The sequence below is a fragment of the Ranitomeya imitator genome, chromosome 5, assembly GCF_032444005.1.
Source record: "Ranitomeya imitator isolate aRanImi1 chromosome 5, aRanImi1.pri, whole genome shotgun sequence".
NCBI lineage: Eukaryota > Metazoa > Chordata > Amphibia > Anura > Dendrobatidae > Ranitomeya > Ranitomeya imitator.
In genome coordinates this window covers 709301430-709323935 of record NC_091286.1, presented here as the reverse complement: position 1 = coordinate 709323935, position 22506 = coordinate 709301430, and the positions used below count along the sequence as shown (strand labels likewise).

The following is a 22506-nucleotide window of genomic DNA, read 5'->3' as shown; positions in this document are numbered from 1 at the left end:
TACCCTGATTCCCCATGTATGCCGAGAAATACATTACCAAAGTCGGCGTTTTCGCCTGTCAATCAGGCTGGTCTGGTCAGGTGGGCGTGTTCACAGCGTTCTTTTCTTCCCCAGGTTTCCGTTGGTGGCGTAGTGGTGTGCGCATGTCCAAGGTCCGGATTCCCTGTGCCCACGTGAAGACACAGCGCGCGATCTGCGCTGTCATTCCTTTCATCGGTGCGGGCGGCCATCTTCCTGGGGCCGCGCGTGCGCAGATGTAGTGCTCTGCTGCACGGGGCTTCAGGAAAATGGCCGCGGGATGCCGCGCGTGCGCAGAAGAGATCGCGGCGGCCATTTTCCCAAAGCCGAGTTTGCATCTCGGCTTTGGGAAAATGGCCGCCGCGATCTCTTCTGCGCACGCGCGGCATCCCGCGGCCATTTTCCTGAAGCCCCATGCAGCAGAGCACTACATCTGCGCACGCGCGGCCCCAGGAAGATGGCCGCCCGCACCGATGAAAGGAATGACAGCGCAGATCGCGCGCTGTGTCTTCACGTAGGCACAGGGAATCCGGACCTTGGACATGCGCACACCACTACGCCACCAACGGAAACCTGGGGAAGAAAAGAACGCTGTGAACACGCCCACCTGACCAGACCAGCCTGATTGACAGGCGAAAACGCCGACTTTGGTAATGTATTTCTCGGCATACATGGGGAATCAGGGTACACTACATACACTATAGTAACGCACAGCACAGGCCCTATTTAACAGTATTTATATCTCAATCTCAAAAATAGGGGTGACCGGTTCCCTTTAAAATAAAAAATAGTTATATACTCACCCACCAGGATCCAGCGAAGCGGTCACGATGCCCGCACGGCTGCCGCCATCTTCCGTTCCCAGGATGCATTGCGAAATTACCCACATGACTTAGCGGTCTCGCGAGACCGCTAAGTCTTCTGGGTAATTTCGCAATGCATCTCTGGGACCGGAAGATGGCGGCAGCCGCGTGCGGCTCGGCGGACCACAGAAGGTGAGAATAGCAGGTTTTTTGTTTTTTTTTTATTATTTTTACCATTACATTTTTGTACTATTGATGCTGCATAGGCAGCATCAATAGTAAGGTTGGGGACACACAGGGTTAATAGCAGCGATAACGGAGTGCGGTACCCGCAGCATAACGCGGTCTGTTAACGCTGGCATTAACCCTGTGTGAGCGGTGACTGGAGGAGAGAATGCAGGCGCCGGGCACTGACTGCAGGGAGTAGGGAGGGACTAATTGGACTGTGGCCGTCGCTGATTGGTTGTGGAAGCCATGACAGGCAGCTGGCGAAATAATATTTATTTTCATTTATATATAAAATTATATTTCCGAACACAAGCATAACATTGACAATTACATTTTATTCTGAACAATAATACAAAAGCCCTTAGATTTGATCAGTGCAGGTGCTCAGACTGTTCTCCATCACAATTTGCACAGCTTTGCCGGCTGCCTCTTACGCTTCGACAAACATTTTTGCACAAGTCTCTTTGGGTATTAATTTCTTGAAATGCATCTCTTATGTAATTTTTCAAATCACTGACACTTTTTGGTTTTCGACTATAAACTTTGTCCTTTATTCCCCCCCCTCCCCCCCCAAAAGAAAAAATCCATTCAGCCAATCCATTTACTGGGAAATGTTTCACCAAGATACTCGCGGACACTCGTGAATAATGTGGAGGCCCCATCTTGTTGGAAATAAAGGTCATTTTTAGGCTTTTGCTGTAACTGGGGAACAACTTGATTCATTAGAATTTCGAGATACTTATCTCCTGGGACTGTTCCATATAAAATGGTCCAAAAACACCAATACTTGAAATACCCCCAAACATTGACCCCGGGCGCATTTAGTTGTTGCTCTAATGTTAGATGCAGGTTCTCATTATACCAGCAAATACAATGATGTCTGGTAATACGGCCAGATATCACATCATGGGATCTAAAATGACGGGATTTTCTTCAAGTTCGTTAAGCCTAATCCCAGTAAATTGCGGCCGCCTGTCTGGATCATCCTCCAATAAACCATGAATTAGAGGTGGGCGATGAGCTTCCACCCAATAGATTCCAGGATTCACATGGTGGAAGCTCCCGACATTCCCAAATCTAAAGAGACTTCTCTGGACGGTTGTGGACTCGGAACAAATGTGTCAGCAACAAGTTGTTTATTATTTACTCTATAAATAAATCAATAAATATCCTCCTCCACAGCCCCGATCCACATACTGTCCACATATATATATAAATATAGTACACGGGTTATATATATATAGGGTAGGTACACAGGAGGACACGGGGTGTGTGTGTGTATGTATAATATATATATATATATATATATATATATATATATATATATATATATATATATATATATATATATATATATATATATATATATATATATATATATATATATATATTAGATTGTGGCCCGATTCTAACGCATCGGGTATTCTAGAATATGCATGTCCCCGTAGTATATGGACAATGATGATTCCAGAATTTGCGGCAGACTGTGTCCGTCGCTGATTGATCGAGGCAACCTTTATGACATCATCGTCGCTGTGCCCGTTGCTGATTGGTCGATGCTGCCAGGCCTCGACCAATCAGGGACGTGGGATTTCCAGGACAGACAGACAGAAAGACAGACGGAAAAACCCTTAGACAATTATATATATAGACTAGATTGTGGCCCGATTCTAACGCATCGGGTATTCTAGAATATGCATGTCCCCGTAGTATATGGACAATGATGATTTCTACGTGGGATTTCTACGTCCTTTATGACATTATCGTCGCTGTGCCCGTTGCTGATTGGTCCAGGCCAATCCTGGCCTCGACCAATCAGACGCGGGATTTCTACGTCATATGACATCATCGTCGCTGTGCTCGTCGCTGATTGGTCGAGGCCTGATATATATAATTGCCTAAGGGTTTTTCCGTCGGTCTGTCTGTCTGTCCTGGAAATCCCACGTCTCTGATTGGTCGAGGCCGCTAGGCCTTGACCAATCAGCGACGGGCACAGTATCGAAGTAGAAATCCTGCGTCTCTGATTGGTCGAGGCCGCCAGGCCTCGACCAATCAGCAACGGGCACAGCGACGATGATGTCATAAAGGACGTAGAAATCCCACGTTTCTGATTCAGCGATGGGCACAGTATCGACGTAGATGTCATAATGGTTGCCATGGCGATGATGATGTCATAAAGGTTGCCTCGACCAATCAGCGACGGGCACACAGTCTGCCGCGAATTCTGGAATCATCATTGTCCATATACTACGGGGACATGCATATTCTAGAATACCCGATGCTTTAGATATATATATATATATATATATATATATATATATATATATATATATGGGGTACACAGGAGGACACGGGGTGTATATATATATGGGGTACACAGCAGGACACGGGGTGTATATATATATACACGGGGTACACAGGAGGACACGGGGTGTATATATATGCGGGGTACACAGGAGGACACGGGGTGTATATATATACGGGGTACACAGGAGGACACGGGGTGTATATATATATACGGGGTACACAGGAGGACACGGGGTGTATATATATACGGGGTACACAGGAGGACACGGGGTGTATATATATGTGTATATATATATATATATATATATATATATATATATATATATATATATAGGGTACACAGGAGGACACGGGGTGTATATATAGTTAGGTCCATATATATCTGGACAGAGACAACATTTTTCGAATTTTGGTTATAGACATTACCACAATGAATTTTAAACAAAACAATTCAGATGTAGTTGAAGTTCAGACTTTCAGCTTTCATTTGAGGGTATCCACATTAAAATTGGATGAAGGGTTTAGGAGTTTCAGCTCCTTAACATGTGCCACCCTGTTTTTAAAAGGGCCAAAAGTAATTGGACAGATTCAATAATTTTAAATAAAATGTTCATTTTTAGTACTTGGTTGAAAACCCTTTGTTGGTAATGACTGCCTGAAGTCTTGAGCTCATGGACATCACCAGTCTCTGTGTTTCCTCCTTTTTGATGCTCGGCCAGGCCTTCACTGCGGTGGTTTTCAGTTGCTGGTTGTTTCTGGGCCTTTCTGTCTGAAGTTTAGTCTTTAACAAGTGAAATGCTGCTCAATTGGGTTGAGATCAGGTGACTGACTTGGCCATTCCAGAATATTCCACTTCTTTGCTTTAATAAACTCCTGGGTTGCTTTGGCTTTATGTTTTTGGTCATTGTCCATCTGTAGTATGAAACAATGACCAATCAGTTTGGCTGCATTTGGCTGGATCTGAGCACACAGTATGGCGGCTCTGAAGACCTCAGAATTCATTCGGCTGCTTCTGTCCTGTGTCACATCATCAATAAACACTAGTGACCCAGTGCCACTGGCAGCCATGCATGCCCGCGCCATCACACTGCCTCCGCCGTGTTTTACAGATGGTGGTATGCTTTGGATCATGAGCTGTACCACGCCTTCTCCATACTTTTCTCTTTCCATCATTCTGGTAGAGGTTGATCTTGGTTCCATCTGTCCATAGAATGTTCTTCCAGAACTGTGCGGCTTTTTTAGATGTTTTTTAGCCTTTTTCTTCTTGATGCTTATGAGTGGCTGCACCGTGCAGTGAACCCTCTGTATTTACTTTCATGCAGTCTTCTCTTTATGGTAGATTTGGATATTGATACGCCGACCTCCTGGAGAGTGTTGGTCACTTGGTTGGCTGTTGTGAAGGGGTTTCTCTTCACCATGGAGATTATTCTGTGATCATCCACCACTGTTGTCTTCCGTGGGCGCCCAGCTCTTTTTGCATTGATGAGTTCACCAGAGCTTTCTTTCTTTCTTTCTCAGGATGGACCAAATTGTAGATTTTGCCACTCCTAATATTGTAGCAATTTCTCGGATGGGTTTTTTCTGTTTTCGCAGCTTAAGGATGGCTTGTTTCACCTGCATGGAGAGCTCCTTTACCGTATGTTTACTTCACAGCAAAACCTTCCAAATGCAGCACCGCACCTCAAATCAACTCCAGGCCTTTTGTCTGCTTAATTGAGAATGACATAACAAAGGGATTGCCCACACCTGTCCATGAAATAGCCTTGGAGTCAATTGTCCAATTACTTTTGGTCCCTTTAAAAACAGGGTGGCACATGTTAAGGAGCTGAAACTCCTAAACTCTTCATCCAATTTTAATGTGGATACCCTTAAATGAAAGCTGAAAGTCTGAACTTCAACTGAATCTGAATTGTTTTGTTTAAAATTCATTGTGGTAATATGTATAACCAAAATTAGAAAAATGTTTTCTCTGTCCAAATATATATGGACCTAACTGTATGTATATATATATATATATATATATATATATATATATATATATATATATATATATATATATATATATATATATATAGATATATATATAGATATAGATATATATATACGGGGTACACAGGAGGACACGGGGTGTATATATATATATATATATATACGGGGTACACAGGAGGACACGGGGTGTATATATATATATATATATATATGGGGTATACAGGAGGACACGGGGTGTGTATATATATATATATATATATATATATATATATATATATATATATGGGGTATACAGGAGGAAACGGGGTGTGTGTATATATATATATATATATAATATATATATATATATATATATATATATATATATATATATATATACACATACGGGGTACACAGGAGGACACGGGGTGTATATATATATATATCACAAAGGAAGAACCAAAAAGAAAAACCAATGTATTATTCTATACAGACCATCTCTCAGCCTGGCGCACTGCGCTGTGCAAATGATATAAACATGTATCTAAATCCAACCATAATAAGGGCCAGCAGATTAAAATTACCAGCCAAGCAGATGAGGACACCAATGCGCTCACCATACTCCTATACAACAATGGCACAGTCATGGCGCAGGGGACGGAGGAGATTCTGCAGCAATTTGAAAATTGTTTTTCTGATATCAAAGAGCAGGCACAAACCTATAAAGGACTACAAGCCCCAGCAGCTACCTCTAATGCTCACATAGGGATTCCCAGACAGAGCCACCCAACCCCCGACACTTCACACCTCTCGCCCGATAACATCAGAGACTTCTTATCTCAATTAGAAAGGGACTTGGCCCAACTGAAATTAGAATGTGAAAGAAACTCACAAAGGAATGCAAATAACCAAGCAACAATTGACATGGCCCTACAGAAAATAAGGGCCGAAATGTGTGAAATGAAATGTCAACACAAGGCAGCACTACAGGAAATGGGGGAACTTACAGAATTAAAAGCCCATAGCCCTGGACATCTGAACCAGCAGGGGGCAATGAAAACAAGCCAGAGAGCAGACAACATTGCCACCACTGACCAGAATGTAGAGACACCAAACTGCATTAAAATAATAACCAACAATATGATGGAAGAGAGAAGAGAACGAGCCACCAGCAAAACCAGCACCACAGACCCCCATCAGCAGCACCGTAGCCCACCCAAGACATCGCAAAGTCCTGATATTGTCCTAATAATGGACTCAAATCCTGAAACCAGAGAGATGGAAGAGAGAAGAGAACCAGCGACCAGCAAAGCCAGCATCACAGACCCCCGTCAGCAGCACTGTAGCCCACCCAAGACATCACAAAGTCCTGATATTGTCCTAATAATGGACTCAAATCCTGAAACCAGAGAGATGGAAGAGAGAAGAGAACCAGCCACCAGCAAAGCCAGCATCACAGACCCCCATCAGCAGCACTGTAGCCCACCCAAGACATCGCAAAGTCCTGATATTGTCCTAATAATGGACTCAAATCCTGAAACCAGAGAGATGGAAGAGAGAAGAGAACGAGCCACCAGCAAAACCAGCACCACAGACCCCCATCAGCAGCACCGTAGCCCACCCAAGACATCGCAAAGTCCTGATATTGTCCTAATAATGGACTCAAATCCTGAAACCAGAGAGATGGAAGAGAGAAGAGAACCAGCGACCAGCAAAGCCAGCACCACAGACCCCCGTCAGCAGCACCGTAGCCCACCCAAGACATCACAAAGTCCTGATATTGTCCTAATAATGGACTCAAATCCTGAAACCAGAGAGATGGAAGAGAGAAGAGAACCAGCCACCAGCAAAGCCAGCACCACAGACCCTCGTCAGCAGCACCGTAGCCCACCCAAGACATCACAAAGTCCTGATATTGTCCTAATAATGGACTCAAATGGGAAGTACCTAAATACACAGTGGCTATTCCCAGGAAAACAGGTCCGTACAATCCACTGTGCAAGTATTGAACAGGTGACAGAGGTCATCAGTAGACCACGGTTTACCAACCCAAAGCACATTATTATACACACGGGTACAAACAATCTGCCAGACCAGCAGATCGCAGAACAACTGATCAACCTGGCAAAGATGGCAAACCTAAAATTCCCGGACAGTAAAATCATTCTGTCATCGCTGCTTCCAAGAAAGGACATACCCAGGCCAACCACCCAAGCCATCAATGCAGGATGTGCAGGTCAGGTTTTTGAAATGTATTCTCTAGCCTTCTGATCGTGCACTCCCCGCCTCCTAGCTTCAGGTGTTTTAATTATAGTAGGTCCAATACCCCTCCACAGAGAGAGAGAATTTGAGTCCAAGAAGAGGTTTCACATGTACCCATTCAGATGGAGACGTTTATTCTCAGCGAGGTAGGTCAAGCGTAGGACCTCGTATAAGAGAGATGCCGTAAAGTGGCTACGAGGTACACATAAAATTGGCCATTTTTATGCGCTAAAAGCTCTCATTTTTCATATTTCTAGTGCAGTAATGCAGTTCAAATTTCGTGTTTTCAAGTTTGCATGTTTTGGCGCTGCAGTGTGCTGCCCTATTTACTTAACTATATACGAGTTGGCGACTCTGGGTTCAGCACCTGTTCACACTCAGTCTATGTTTGGATGTGCAGGTCAGGTTTTTGAAATCAATGCAGAACCGACTGAAAAGATCAAGACCGTGCCAAACGTGACCCTGGCACAACACTTCTCCATAAACAACAGTCACCTGCACGATGATAAACACCTCAACAAACAAGGGGTCAGCCTCCTGGCCAAAGAGCTGAAGGACATCGTGCTAAACAGAGACCCCGGGCCTGGATTCAACAGGGGCCATAATCACACTGAAAGACCCCCGAGAACGATAAAGCAGAAAACCCCAAGGCTACCTCCTGAAGCTGGAAACAAAGCTCTTCACCCAGTGTCAGACCATCGGAGGTGGAGACCTCCACGGAGGAGACCACCAAGCCCACACAGATACATGCAGAGCAGAGATAGGGTTGAGATAAAGAACCTGCTCAAGGAGCTGTGCAGAATAATAATGTGACTGGATGGAACCAAGCACTTCTATAAAACTGTCAGAAATCCAGTTTGTCCCACACAGCCATACTCATTACAAGGTATATACACACAAACCACACAGAAGAATGTCTTCACTTACAATCAGCAGCTGGAATATCCAGGGTCTCAACGCCTCAACCTTTGGATCTAAAACAAAGGACCCTGATTTTATACAAAGTATGAAAAATATAGACATTCAGATCCTCCTGGAAACATGGACCAGAGCCGAAAACGAATCCCTGGTGCCTATTGGATACAAGGAATTCTCGGTCCATGCCCAGAAAAATAAAAACATCAAACAGGGCCGGGGCTCAGGAGGAGTAGCGATCTGGTATAAAGAGGAGCTCCACCAGTACATCAAACCGGTGAAGAAAGGAGACAGCCACATATGGATCAGAATCAGCAGCTCCATCCTCACCTGTCAGTCTGATGTCCACCTCTGTGCCACCTATATACCACCGCCAGAGTCCCCCTACTTCAATCCAGACTGCTTCGAGATCTTACAAAGAGAAGCCGCCCATTATCAGGCCCTGGGCAAAGTTCTCATCTTTGGAGACCTCAATGCAAGAACAGGGAGAGAGAGAGACTTCCTGACCACGGATGGAAACATCAACATACTTGGAGCAGAGAATGACGGCCAAGACCCTGTACACACTGAGAGAAACAGCTATGACAGTACAGTCAACAAAAGTGGCAGAAAGCTCCTGAACGTATGTAAAAGTTTAGGACTTCATATCCTTAATGGACGAAGCAAGGGTGACTCCTTAGGAAGGTATACACTAAACTCCCATGTAGGGAGGAGTGTAGTTGATTACGCCATTACAAACCTGAACCTGGCAGATGTCAGCGCCTTCATAGTCACCCCACAAACGCACCTGTCAGACCACAGCCAACTTCTTCTGTACATGAAATCTACAGAGAAACCATCCACTCAGAAGCCACAGCAGAGCGGCCTCTTCACCCGGCCTCCATCCTATAAATGGTCCAAAATGTCGGCACTAAAGTATAAAGAAGCTTCCAGCAGACCTGAAATACAGCGGATGCTCCACCACTTCTACAACCTCGAGTACATGCCAAACCCAGAGGGAGTGAGCCAAGCCACAAAGGACCTCAACAATATATTCTACGCAATGGCCAGACTGTCCGACTTTAAAAAAGTCTTTTGGTCTCTTGTAGTCGAAACACAGGTCAATGGCTGGTTTGACAGAGAATGTAAAGCTGTACGGAAGACCCTGAGAACAGCCTCCAACAAGAAACACAGAGACCCCAACCACCTGGGTCTGAGGGAAGCCTATGACTCCATACAAAAGCAGTACAAAACCATCCTCAGGAGGAAGAAGCAGAGTTACATCTCTACCAAACTTAACCAACTCCAAGACGCCCTCCAAGACAACTCCTTCTGGGAACTATGGAACCACATGGGCACCAAAGACAAGAAAAACAACAACCATATCCAAAATGGCAACCTCTGGCTCCAATACTTCAGAGACCTCTATAAAGACATTCCAAAGGAAGAACTAAGCCAAGAACAGAAAAACATAATGGCGAAACTAAAAGCAATGGAGGAAAAAATCAAAAACTTCCAAAACCCGGTGGATACACCTATAACACTACAGGAAGTAACAGAGAGACTCTCCTCCATAAGATGTAGAAAAGCCGGTGGCCTGGATGGAATCCTACCAGAAATGCTGAAGTACAGCCCACCAGAAATACAGGCTGCAATGGTTAAACTCTTCAATACTGTACTGAGTGCCGGCTACTTCCCTCGTACCTGGAACCAAGGCCTCATCACACCCATCCACAAGAGTGGGGACAGGTATGACTCAGCCAACTACAGAGGCATATGCGTCAGCAGCAACCTGGGAAAACTGTTCAACAGTATCCTGAACAAGAGGATCCTCACCTTCCTCACCGAGCACAACGTCCTCAGCAAGAGCCAAGCAGGGTTCATGCCGAACCACCGCACCACTGACCACATCTATACTCTGCACAGCCTCATTCAGAGACACGTCTACAATACAAAGAATGGGAAGATATACGCCTGCTTTGTGGACTTTAAAAATATAGTTCTTACCGATAACGGTATTTCTCTGAGCCCATGACGGCACCACGGAGAGAGGGGATCCGCCCACCAAGGACAGGAAACCTACGGATAAAAAGGCGGTACCACTCTCCTGCATCAGTTGTTTTACATAGAGAACGATGGGAGACTGCTAAACATTTGTTAAATTTTAACTGTTTATCATAACTAGATACCGCGTGACTTTTAACACTATGAGTAGACTATGGCACTATTTTGATGTGAGCACCCACAAGTGAAGGGAGGGAAGTACTGGTGCCGTCATGGGCTCAGAGAAATACCGTTATCGGTAAGAACTATATTTTTCTCTGATCGCCCATGACGGCACCACGGAGAGAATTGCATAGATAGTACATTCAGGGAGGGACCACTGCCTCCAGAACCCTTTTACCGAAAGTAAGGTCTGAAGAGGAGATTAGGTCCAATCTATAGTGCCTATAGAATGTGGATGGTGAAGACCAGGTAGCAGCTCTACATATCTGGTCAATGGAAGCTCCGGCCTTCTCTGCCCACGAAGTCGCTACTGCCCTTGTTGAATGAGCCTTAACCTCCCCGGGGACGGACATCCCACTTGCCGAGTATGAGAGACTGATGGCGTCCGTGATCCATCTTGCTATGGTGGCTTTAGATGCTTTTTTTCCCCTTCCGGGGACCCTGGAAACACACAAACAGAGAGGAATCCTCCCTACTCTCTCTAGTGGCTTCTAGGTAATGTAAGAGACATCTTCTTACATCTAGTGTATGTAGTGTTTGTTCCTCCTTATTTTTAGGATTAGGACAGAAGGAGGGGAGAGATATCTCTTGAGACCTGTGAAATTTTGAAGCCACTTTCGGGAGATATGCTGGGTCTGTTTTTAAAATGACCCTATCCTCTAGGAATTGTGTGTAGGGAGGGTTAGCTGAGAGAGCCTGTAAATCGCTAACCCTACGGGCAGAAGTAAGGGCGACTAATAGAGCTGTTTTGAGAGATAGGTTTTTTATTGTAGATTCGTGTAATGGTTCAAATGGAGAACTAGTCAGGGCTTTAAGGACCAAGTTTAAGTCCCATTGAGGAACGACTTTTACTGGAAGAGGCCTTGATCTTCCCGCCGCCCTGATGAATCTAGAGACCCACCTATTTGAGGCTAAATCAAAATTGAATAGGGCTCCCAAAGCCGCCACGTGAACTTTTAGGGTGTTAGTGGCTAAACCCATCTCCAACCCGTTTTGTAGGAATTCTAATATGGAATTAAGGGGAATTTCTTTCCCTACTTTTGCACCTGATGATGACAGAAATTTTTTCCATATCTTGCCATATTGTTTTGTTGTAACAGGCTTCCTACTTTGTAATAGAGTTGAGATTAAGCCCGGAGAGAACCCCCTGCTTTCTAGTAATTTCCTTTCAAGAGCCAAGCTGTCAAGTGCAAGTTCTTGACCTGCGGATGACAGACTGGGCCCTGTGTCAACAGATCTTGGAGGTCTGGTAATACCCAAGGGTCGGATATTGATAACTTCCTCATCCATGAGAACCAAGGTCTCTTCGGCCAGAATGGGGCAATTAAGATGACCAGCGCCCCGTCCTCCCGAATCTTCCTCAGCACTGCTGGAATCAGAATGAGAGGAGGAAAGGCATAGACCAGATGGTGACCCCAAGATATCAGGAAGGCGTCCACAGCTACTGGGTTCCCCAGGGGAGATAGGGAGCAAAAGGAGGCTACTTTTTTGTTTAGATGGCTCGCAAAGAGATCTATTTTGGGAACACCCCATCTTTCTGTGATCTGGGTGAATACCGCCTGATTTAGTTCCCATTCCCCCTGTTTTAGACTGGACCGGCTGAGGAAGTCTGCTTTGTAGTGGTCTACTCCCCTTATGTGTAGGCTTGTTAGGGATAAGAGGTTGCTCTCGGCTATTTGCAGGATTGATTTGGTCACTTCCATTAGATTTTTGGAACGGGTACCCCCCTGGTGATTTAGGTAAGATACTACCACCCGATTGTCCGACATTACTCTTACATGGTGAGAGTGAAGGACCCCCAAAAATTCCTGAAGGGCAAATTTTACTGCAAGGAGCTCCTTTATGTTGGAGGATTTGTTCACTGTAGATGGAGACCAAGTGCCCTGGGTTACTAGGTCGCCCAGATGAGCCCCCCACCCTGAAGGGCTTGCGTCCGTAGTCAGGACTTTCGAGATCTGAATTACCCACGGGACTCCCTGGGAAAGATTTTCCTGCGATTTCCACCATGTCAGAGAGTGATTGATGCGAGGAGATAGTTAACTGCCTGTCTAAATGCCCTCCTAGATGGATTTGCTCCGACAATATCTGCCATTGAAGTTCTCTTGAATGTAATTGGGCCCACTGGACCGCGGGGATGCAGGAGGTCATGGAGCCTAAGAGGGACATGGCCTGACGGAGTGTTATGGAGGGGAGAGATTGGGTTCTCGATACTAAACTCCTTAGTTTTTGTATCTTGTTCTCCGGGAGCAGACATTCCATCTTTTTGGAGTCTAGAGTGAGACCCAAGTACTCCTGGACCTGAGAAGGCATTAGTCTGGACTTTCCCATGTTTATTAGCCAGCCTAATTCCTTCAAAGAATGCATCACTATTGCCAGTTGATCCTCGCAATGTTGCGGGGAGGAGCCTATCACCAAGAAATCGTCCAGATATGGAACGATTAGGGTATTTTCTTCCCTGAGGTGAGCCATTACCTCTGCTATCAGCTTTGTGAAAACCCTCGGGGCTATGGCAAGACCAAATGGTAGGGCTGAAAATTGGAAGTGTTTTAGAACTCCCCTGATGTGAACTGCCATCCTGAGGAATCTCTGGTGATCCTTGTGTATTGGGACGTGATAATATGCGTCCTTTAGGTCCAGGACCACCATGAAGCATTGGGGAAACAACATCTTGATGGATGATTTTATCGTTTCCATCTTGAATGCTTGAACCTCCAGGTAATCGTTTAGTTTCTTTAGATTTATAATAGTCCTGAAGGAACCGTCTGGTTTCTTCCTCAGGAATAGAGGGGAATAGTACCCTTGCCCTCTTTCTTGTGGGGGAACCTCCAGGAGTACACCCTTTTTTACTAACTCGATGACCTCGTTTTCTAGTGCCAGCTGTTCTTCTGCCGAAGATCTTATAGATGTCATCGTAAAAGAGGGACGGGGGCATCTTTTGAATGTCAGCCTCAGGCCTGATTCTATAATGTTCAGAATCCATTGATTGGAGGAAATCTTTTTCCAGGCTGGAAGAAAGAGAGATAACCTCCCTCCCACCTGGGGCGAACCTTCATTGAGAAGGTTTCTTGTTATCGCTGGGGTTTTTGTTAAAGATGAACTCCTTGTTTTTGTTCCTCTTATCCTCCCACTTTCCCTGGCCTCTCCCAGGGTTCTTGCGGAAAAACCTCTTGTTCCGAAAGGGCTTCCGGTAAGAGGGGAGACCTAGAGAGGGAAAGGACTTTTTCTTCTCCCCGGCTTTTTCCAAGATGTCGTCTAATGTGGAACCGAACAAAAACTCTCCTTCGCAGGGGATAGTACACAGTTTTGTTTTTGTTTGCAGATCGCCAGGCCAATTCTTAAGCCAGAGGGCACGCCTGGCCGCATTAGCAAACACTGCTGACCTGGCAGCTAATCTGATAGAGTCTGCCGAGGCGTCAGCCAGAAAAGCCGCCGCTCCTCTTATTACAGGTAATGTCTTCAGCATCGAGTCTCGGGAAGTTTTCCCCTTTAATTGACCCTCTAGTTGATTTAACCAGATCATTAGGGAGCGGGATGTGCAAGCTGCTGCCACTGCCGGTTTCAGGCCTCCTACCGCTGACTCCCAAGAGCCCTTGAGGAAGGCGTCCGCCTTCTTGTCCATAGGGTCTTTTAGGACCCCCATGTCCTCAAACGGGAGAGCGAATTTTTTTGATGCTTTAGCTATTGCTACATCTAATTTGGGGGCTTTTTCCCAAAAGGAGCAGGATTCATCCTCGAAGGGGTATTTCCTTTTTGGAGTTAGGAGAGTCTTTTTCATGGGTTTTTTCCATTCCTTTTTAATTAACGCTGCAATTGCTTCATTAAGCGGGAAAGCTCTTCTCTTTTTTTGTTCTAAGCCCCCAAACATGATGTCTTGTGCTGACTTTTTAGGGTGGGAGTCTACTAATCCCATAGTACTCCTCACTGCCTATATGAGGCCATCGGTGTCCTCTAGCGGGAAACAATTGTGACCTCCTGAGGAAGAAGTGGATGATGAGGAGGAGGAGTCGGAGGATGCTGAACTCTCGCTATCGCTGTCAGATTTAGAGACTGGGGACGGGGACCTGTGTCTGGTCCTTCTCCGTTTTTTTCCCCTTTTAAGGGATGTAAAGGTGTCTTCCACCTGCTCTTTAATCAGGTTTTTAAGATCTGTTGCAAACCCGGGCAGGCTTTCAGATACCGTCTGCTGTATGCAGGAATTACATAGCTGCTTCTCCCATGCGGGTGGAAGATCCTCTTTACAGATGGCACAGGCTTTGTGCTTTGTTTTACCTACGCTTTTCCTCCCCTAAAAGAGACAAATAATAATCTTACTGTCTCTAACTTTCACGAAGATCAACTTGCCACCTCCAGGACCCATAAATACCGGTTGGGGATTCTCTGCCTCTGGCTTTTTCCCCGACGCCGTGCTGGACTCCTTGCTGTACTGAGACCTTTGGCGTTCTTTGCTGGTGTCCTGGTGACCTTTCTGCTGTCGCCTTTTTTGCTGCTGCTGCTGCTGAGGCGATGCTATAGGTGGAGGTGATTCAGGCAAGGGAGATGCCGGGTCGCTCATACTGCTGCTGGTCTGCTGTCACTGCCAATAATGCGTGCTGCGCTTGCTGCTGCGAGAACTAGTAGCTCCTAAGGCTCTTGCCGATATACTGCAGAGCCACTGGGAGGAAGTAAAACCTCCCTTTTAAAGCTCCCGCCGCTTTTTTTTTTTTTCTTTCTTTTTCCCCGGCGCCTGCGCAGTAGCGCTTCAGCCGACGGCGAGGAGCGTTGAACGCCGGCGCCTGCGCAGACGCTTCTGGGGCGCCTTTGCAACGCCCAAGCGTCAGATCGGCGACGCCTGCGCAGTGCCAAGCCCCAGCGTCTCGCGAGACCAGCGCAACTCCGGGCATGCGCCGTACTCTCAAGATGGCCGCCCGGAGTGCAGTTATGGCGCTGCTGACCGGCACCCCCGGTCCTATGCAGACCCTACCGCGCGGCTCTGCATGCCCGATGGCGTGCAGTGTGCAGGCTGACGCGTGCTAGGGGAGGGCCGCGCCGCACCTCCCGCAACCACAGAGGGACCCCCTGGATGATGTTGCCGCTGCTGCATCTTACCTGGGGAGGTGACCGCGAACTCCTTATCACCTCCCCCACTCACCCTAGAGGCCCACTAGCCCCCAGCGGTGGTGCTTCGGGTCACCACCCCAGCCGAGGCAGAGGGACCCCAGCTGCCTGAGTCAGACTGGTTGGCCCCGGAATTCCAACTTTGAACCGGTAAGTCCGTAGGTCTCCCATCAAGGACAGGAAACCAACTGATGCAGGAGAGTGGTACCGCCTTTTTATCCGTAGGTTTCCTGTCCTTGGTGGGCGGATCCCCTCTCTCCGTGGTGCCGTCATGGGCGATCAGAGAAAAAGGCCTTTGATTCAGTGTGGCACCCGGGCTTATTCCTGAAACTGCTGGAGAGTGGAATAGGAGGAAAGACCTACGATGTCATCAAAAGCTCCTACACCGAGAACCGCTGCAGCGTGAGTGTGAACGGCAAAAGAACGGCTTTTTTCCAGCAGAGCCGCGGAGTCAGACAAGGCTGCAGCCTAAGTCCAACACTCTTCAACATCTACATCAACGAGCTGGCTACTGCCCTGGAATCCTCCTCAGCACCAGGTCTCACCCTCCACGACGCTCAGGTGAAATTCCTGCTGTATGCAGATGACCTGCTGCTGCTGTCACCAACCGAGAAAGGCCTCCAGGACAACCTGAAAATCCTAGAGAAATTCAGCTCCACCTGGGCTCTACCGGTCAACCTAAAGAAAACCAACACCATGGTGTTCCAGAGGAGAAAGAGAAGATCAGACCAACACCCATCATTTGTCCTCAACAACTGCGACCTCACAGGAACAGACAAATATACCTACCTGGGCCTAGAGATTCAACGGTCAGGGAGCTTCAAACAAGCCATAGAGACCCTGAAAGACAAGGCTTGCAAAACCTTCTATGCCATCCGAAGGAAACTCTACCATCTGAAGCCACCAGTGAGGGTCTGGCTAAAAATCTTCGACTCCATCATCGCCCCAATCCTCCTGTATGGCAGCGAAGTCTGGGGTCCTCACACCTACCCAAAATGGTCAAAGTGGGATTCCAGTCCAACAGAAATATTCCACCTGGAATTCTGCAAGCACCTTCTCCAGGTCCATCGGAGCACCTCCAACAGTGCCTGTAGGGCCGAGCTGGGCAGATTCCCTCTACACCTAACAGTTCTAAAGAGGGCGCTGTCATTCCGGGCTCACCTGCATAGGAGCAATCCAAGCTCCCATCACCATAAAGCCCTGATACATGAAGGTGAAACAGAAAAACCAGAACCCTCGGAACAGCCCAGGCAAACCCAACCGGACCAGAACACCAATCACAACAACCTGACAAAAGCCGGAATCACGAAGATGGCAGACGAAGGCCAGGAGAGGTATGTCAGTGACTGGAAGAATGATATCATCAGCTCACAGAAACTGACCATGTACCGGAGCCTACAGAGAGATTACAGACTGGCCCCGTATCTGGAGAAACTCCCGGACCCCAGAGACCGCCAGATCCTGAGCCGATATAGACTCAGCGCCCACAGTCTGGCCATCGAATGTGGCCGACACAGGCAGTGCTACAAGCCCAGGGAGGAAAGACTGTGCCAACACTGATCAGGAGGCCATAGAGGACGAAACCCACTTCCTGCTACACTGCTCCAAATACTCAGCAGTGAGGGACACTCACTTCAGGAGACTCTCACATCTCTTCCCAGACTTCATCACCATGAAGGAGGAAGAGAAAACATATATCCTGCTGGGAGAAGAAGAGAGAGCGGTGGAGATAGCAGCGCGGTATGTGAGCGAATGTCATAGACTGCGAGAAAGAGAACTATAGCCCCCAACCTGGACCTGCCCCATCCACCTCCCCTATGCCATGGACTATAGCCCCCACCCTGGATCTGCCCCCATCCACCTCCCCTATGCCATGGACTATAGCCCCCACAATGGATCTGCCCCATCCACCTCCCCTATGCCATGGACTATAGCCCCCACCCTGGATCTGCCCCCATCCACCTCCCCTATGCCATGGACTATAGCCCCCACAATGGATCTGCCCCACCTCCCATCCACCTCCCCTATGCCATGGACTATAGCCCCCACCCTGGATCTGCCCCATCCACCTCCCCTATACCATGGACTATAGCCCCCAACCCGGACCTGCCCCATCCACCTCCTCTATGCCATGGACTATAGCCCCCACCCTGGATCTGCCCCCATCCACCTCCCCTATGCCATGGACTATAGCCCCCACAAAGGATCTGCCCCATCCACCTCCCCTATGCCATGGACTATAGCCCCCACAATGGATCTGCCCCATCCACCTCCCCTATGCCATGGACTATAGCCCCCACCCTGGATCTGCCCCCATCCACCTCCCCTATGCCATGGACTATAGCCCCGACAATGGATCTGCCCCACCTCCCATCCACCTCCTCTATGCCATGGACCATAGCCCCCACCCTGGCTCTGCCCCCATCCACCTCCCCTATGCCATGGTCTATACCCCCCACAATGGACCTGCCCCATCCACCTCCCCTATGCCATGGACTATAGCCTCCAACCTGGACCTGCCCCATCCACCTCTCCTATGCCATGGACTATAGCCCCCAACCTGGACCTGCCCCATCCACCTCCCCTATGCCATGGACTATAGCCCCCAACCTGGACCTGCCCCATCCACCTCCCCTATGCCATGGAATATAGCCCCCAACCTGGACCTGTCCCATCCACCTCCCCTATGCCATGGACTATAGCCCCCACAATGGATCTGCCCCATCCACCTCCCCTATGCCATGGACTATAGCCCCCACAATGGATCTGCCCCATCCACCTCCCCTATGCCATGGACTATAACCCCCACAATGGATCTGCCCCATCCACCTCCCCTATGCCATGGACTATAGCCCCCACAATGGATCTGCCCCATCCACCTCCCCTACGCCATGGACTATAGCCCCCACAATGGATCTGCCCCATCCACCTCCCCTACGCCATGGACTATAACCCTCACAATGGATCTGCCTCATCCACCTCCCCTACGCCATGGACTATAGCCCCCACAATGGATCTGCCCCATCCACCTCCCCTACGCCATGGACTATAGCCCCCACCCTGGATCTGCCCCATCCACCTCCCCTATGCCATGGACTTTAGCCCCCACAATGGATCTGCCCCATCCACCTCCCCTATGCCATGGACTATAGCCCCCACAATGGATCTGCCCCATCCACCTCCCCTATGCCATGGACTATAGCCCCCACAATGGATCTGCCCCATCCACCTCCCCTATGCCATGGACTATAGCCCCCACAATGGATCAGCCCCCATCCACCTCCCCTATGCCATGGACTATAGCCCCCACCCTGGATCTGCCCCCATCCACCTCCCCTATGCCATGGACTATAGCCCCCACCCTGGATCTGCCCCCATCCACCTCCCCTATGCCATGGACTATAGCCCCCACAATGGATCTGCCCCCATCCACCTCCCCTATGCCATGGACTATAGCCCCCACAATGGATCTGCCCCCATCCACCTTCCCTACAGCTCCTACCCAACATCCCCACAGTCCTTATCCCTATTGCCTTTATACACTTGCTTTGGCAAAACTGATGCGTATTTGGTCCTGCCAATAAAGCTTCTTTGAAAATATATATATATATATATATATATATATATATATATATATATATATATATATATATATATATATATATATATATATATATATACATATATATATATATATATATATATACTAGCTGAAGAGCCCGGCGTTGCCTGGGCATAGTAAATATCTGTGGTTAGTTATAGCACGTCACTTCTCTTATTTTCCCATCACGCCTCTCATTTTCCCAATCACATCTTTAATTTTCCCCCCTCACATCTCTCATTTTCTCCCTCACTCCTCTCATTTTCTCCCTCACTCCTCTCATTCCCGCCTAACACTTGTCATTTCGACCTCACATCTGTCATTTTCCGATCACTCCACTATTTTCCCCTCACTCCTCTCATTTTGCACTCACACCTCTCATTTTCACCTCAGTATATACATGTTTGTCATCTCCCTTATATATAGTATACACCTGTATGTCATCTCCTGTATATAGTATATACCTGTATATCATCTCCCCTGTATATAGTATATACCTGCTGTGTGTCATCTCCCCTCTATATAGTATATACCTGTATGTCATCTCCTATATATAGTATATACCTGTATGTCATCTCCTCCTATATATAGTATATACCTGTATGTCATCTCCTTCTATATATAGTATATACCTGTATGTCATCTCCTCCTGTATATAGTATATACCTGTGTGTCATCTCCCCTGTATATAGTATATATCTGTGTGTCATCTCCTGTATATAGTATATACCTGTATGTCATCTTCTATATATAGCATATACCTGTATGTCATCTCCTCCTGCATATAGTATATACCTGTAGGTAATCTGCTCCTGTATATAGTATATACCTGTGTGTCATCTCCTCCTTTATATAGTATATACCTGTATGTCATCTCCTCCTGTATATAGTATGTACCTGTATGTCATCTCCTCCTTTATATAGTATATACCTGTGTGTCATCTCTCCTGTATATAGTATATCTCTGTGTGTCATCTCCCCTGTATATAGTATATACCTGTGTGTCATCTCCTCCTGTATTAGACCTCGCTAACACATTATTTGCTCAGTATTTTTACCTCAGCATTTGTAAGATAAATTGGCGGCCTGATAAATCCCCAGCCAACAGGAAGCCCTCCCCCTGGCAGTATATATTAGCTCACACATACACATAATAGACAGGTCATGTGACTGACAGCTGCCGTATTTCCTATATGGTACATTTGTTGTAGTTTGTCTGCTTATTAATCAGATTTTTATTTTTGAAGGATAATACCAGACTTGTGTGTGTTTTAGGGCGAGTTTCGTCTGTCACGTTGTGTGTGTTGAGTTGCGTGTGGCGACATGCATGTAGCGACTTTTGTGAGCTGAGTTTTGTGTGGCAACATGCGTGTAGCAACTTTTTGTGTGTCGAGTTGCATGTGACAGGTTAGTGTAGCAAGTTGTGTGCAGCAAGTTTTGCGCGTGGCGAGTTTTATGTGTGGTGCCTTTTGAGTATGTGCCAGTTTTGTGTGAGGCAACTTTTGCATGTGTTGCAAATTTTGTGCATGTGGCAATTTTTCCGCGTGTGCAAGTTTTGCGTGTGGTGAGTTTTCCATGAGGTGAGTTTTGCACTTGTGGCGAGTTTTGCGTGAGCCTAGTTTTTCCATGTGGCGAGTTTTGCGCGTGGCGAGTTTTGAGCGGCGACTTTTGTGTTTTGACTTTTATGTGGCGAGGTTGGTGTATGTGTGGTGAAATGTGTGCTGAGGGTGGTATATGTGTTCGAGCACGTGGTAGTGTGTGGCGCATTTTGTGTGTGTGTTCATATCCCCGTGTGTGGTGAGTATCTCATGTCGGGGCCCCACCTTAGCAACTGATCGGTATATACTCTTTGGCGCCATCGCTCTCATTCTTTAAGTCCCCCTTGTTCACATCTGGCAGCTGTCAATTTGCCTCCAACACTTTTCCTTTCACTTTTCCCCATTATGTAGATAGGGGAAAAATAGTTTGGTGAATTGGAACGCGCGGGGTTAAAATTTCACCTCACAACATAGCCTATGACGCTCTCGGGGTCCAGACGTGTGACTGTGCAAAATGTTGTGGCTGTAGCTGCGACGGTGCAGATGCCAATCCCGGACATACATACATTCAGCTTTATATAGTAGATATATATATATATATATAGTACACAGGAGGACACGGTGTGTGTGTGTGTATATAGATATATATATATATATATATATATATATATATATATATATATACACACACATATATATACACATATATATACACATACTAGATTGTGGCCCGATTCTAAAGCATCGAGTATTCTAGAATATGCATGTCCCCGTAGTATATGGACAATGATGATTCCAGAATTCGCGGCAGACTGTGCCCGTCGCTGATTGGTCGAGGCAACCTTTATGACATCATTGTCGCCATGGCAACCATTATGACATCTACGTCGATACTGTGCCCGTCGCTGAATCAGAAACGCGGGATGTCTACATCCTTTATGACATCATCGTCGCTGTGCCCGTCGCTGATTGGTCGAGGCCTGGCGGCCTCGACCAATCAGAGAGGCGGGATTTCCAGGACAGACAGACAGACGGAAAAACCCTTAGACAATTATATATATAGATATGGGGTACACAGGAGGACACGGGGTGTATATATATATATGGGGTACACAGGACGACACGGGGTGTATATATATATATATGGTACACAGGAGGACACGGGGTGTATATATATATATATATATATATATATATATATATATATATATATATACATACATACATACAGTGGGGCAAAAAAGTATTTATTTAGTCAGTCAGCAATAGTGCAAGTTCCACCACTTAAAAAGATGAGAGGCGTCTGTAATTTACATCATAGGTAGACCTCAACTATGGGAGACAAACTGAGAAAAAAAAATCCAGAAAATCACATTGTCTGTTTTTTAACATTTTATTTGCATATTATGGTGGAAAATAAGTATTTGGTCAGAAACAAAATTTCATCTCAATACTTTGTAATATATCCTTTGTTGGCAATGACAGAGGTCAAACGTTTTCTGTAAGTCTTCACAAGGTTGCCACACACTGTTGTTGGTATGTTGGCCCATTCCTCCATGCAGATCTC

At 46.8% G+C, this 22506-nt stretch overlaps 1 protein-coding gene across 2 annotated transcripts in view; it reads right to left on the bottom strand.

Annotated features, from left to right (window-relative positions):
- Positions 1-22506, bottom strand: part of ZNF513 (zinc finger protein 513) — a 126071-nt gene that overhangs the window by 87132 nt on the left and 16433 nt on the right. The window lies entirely within an intron of this gene.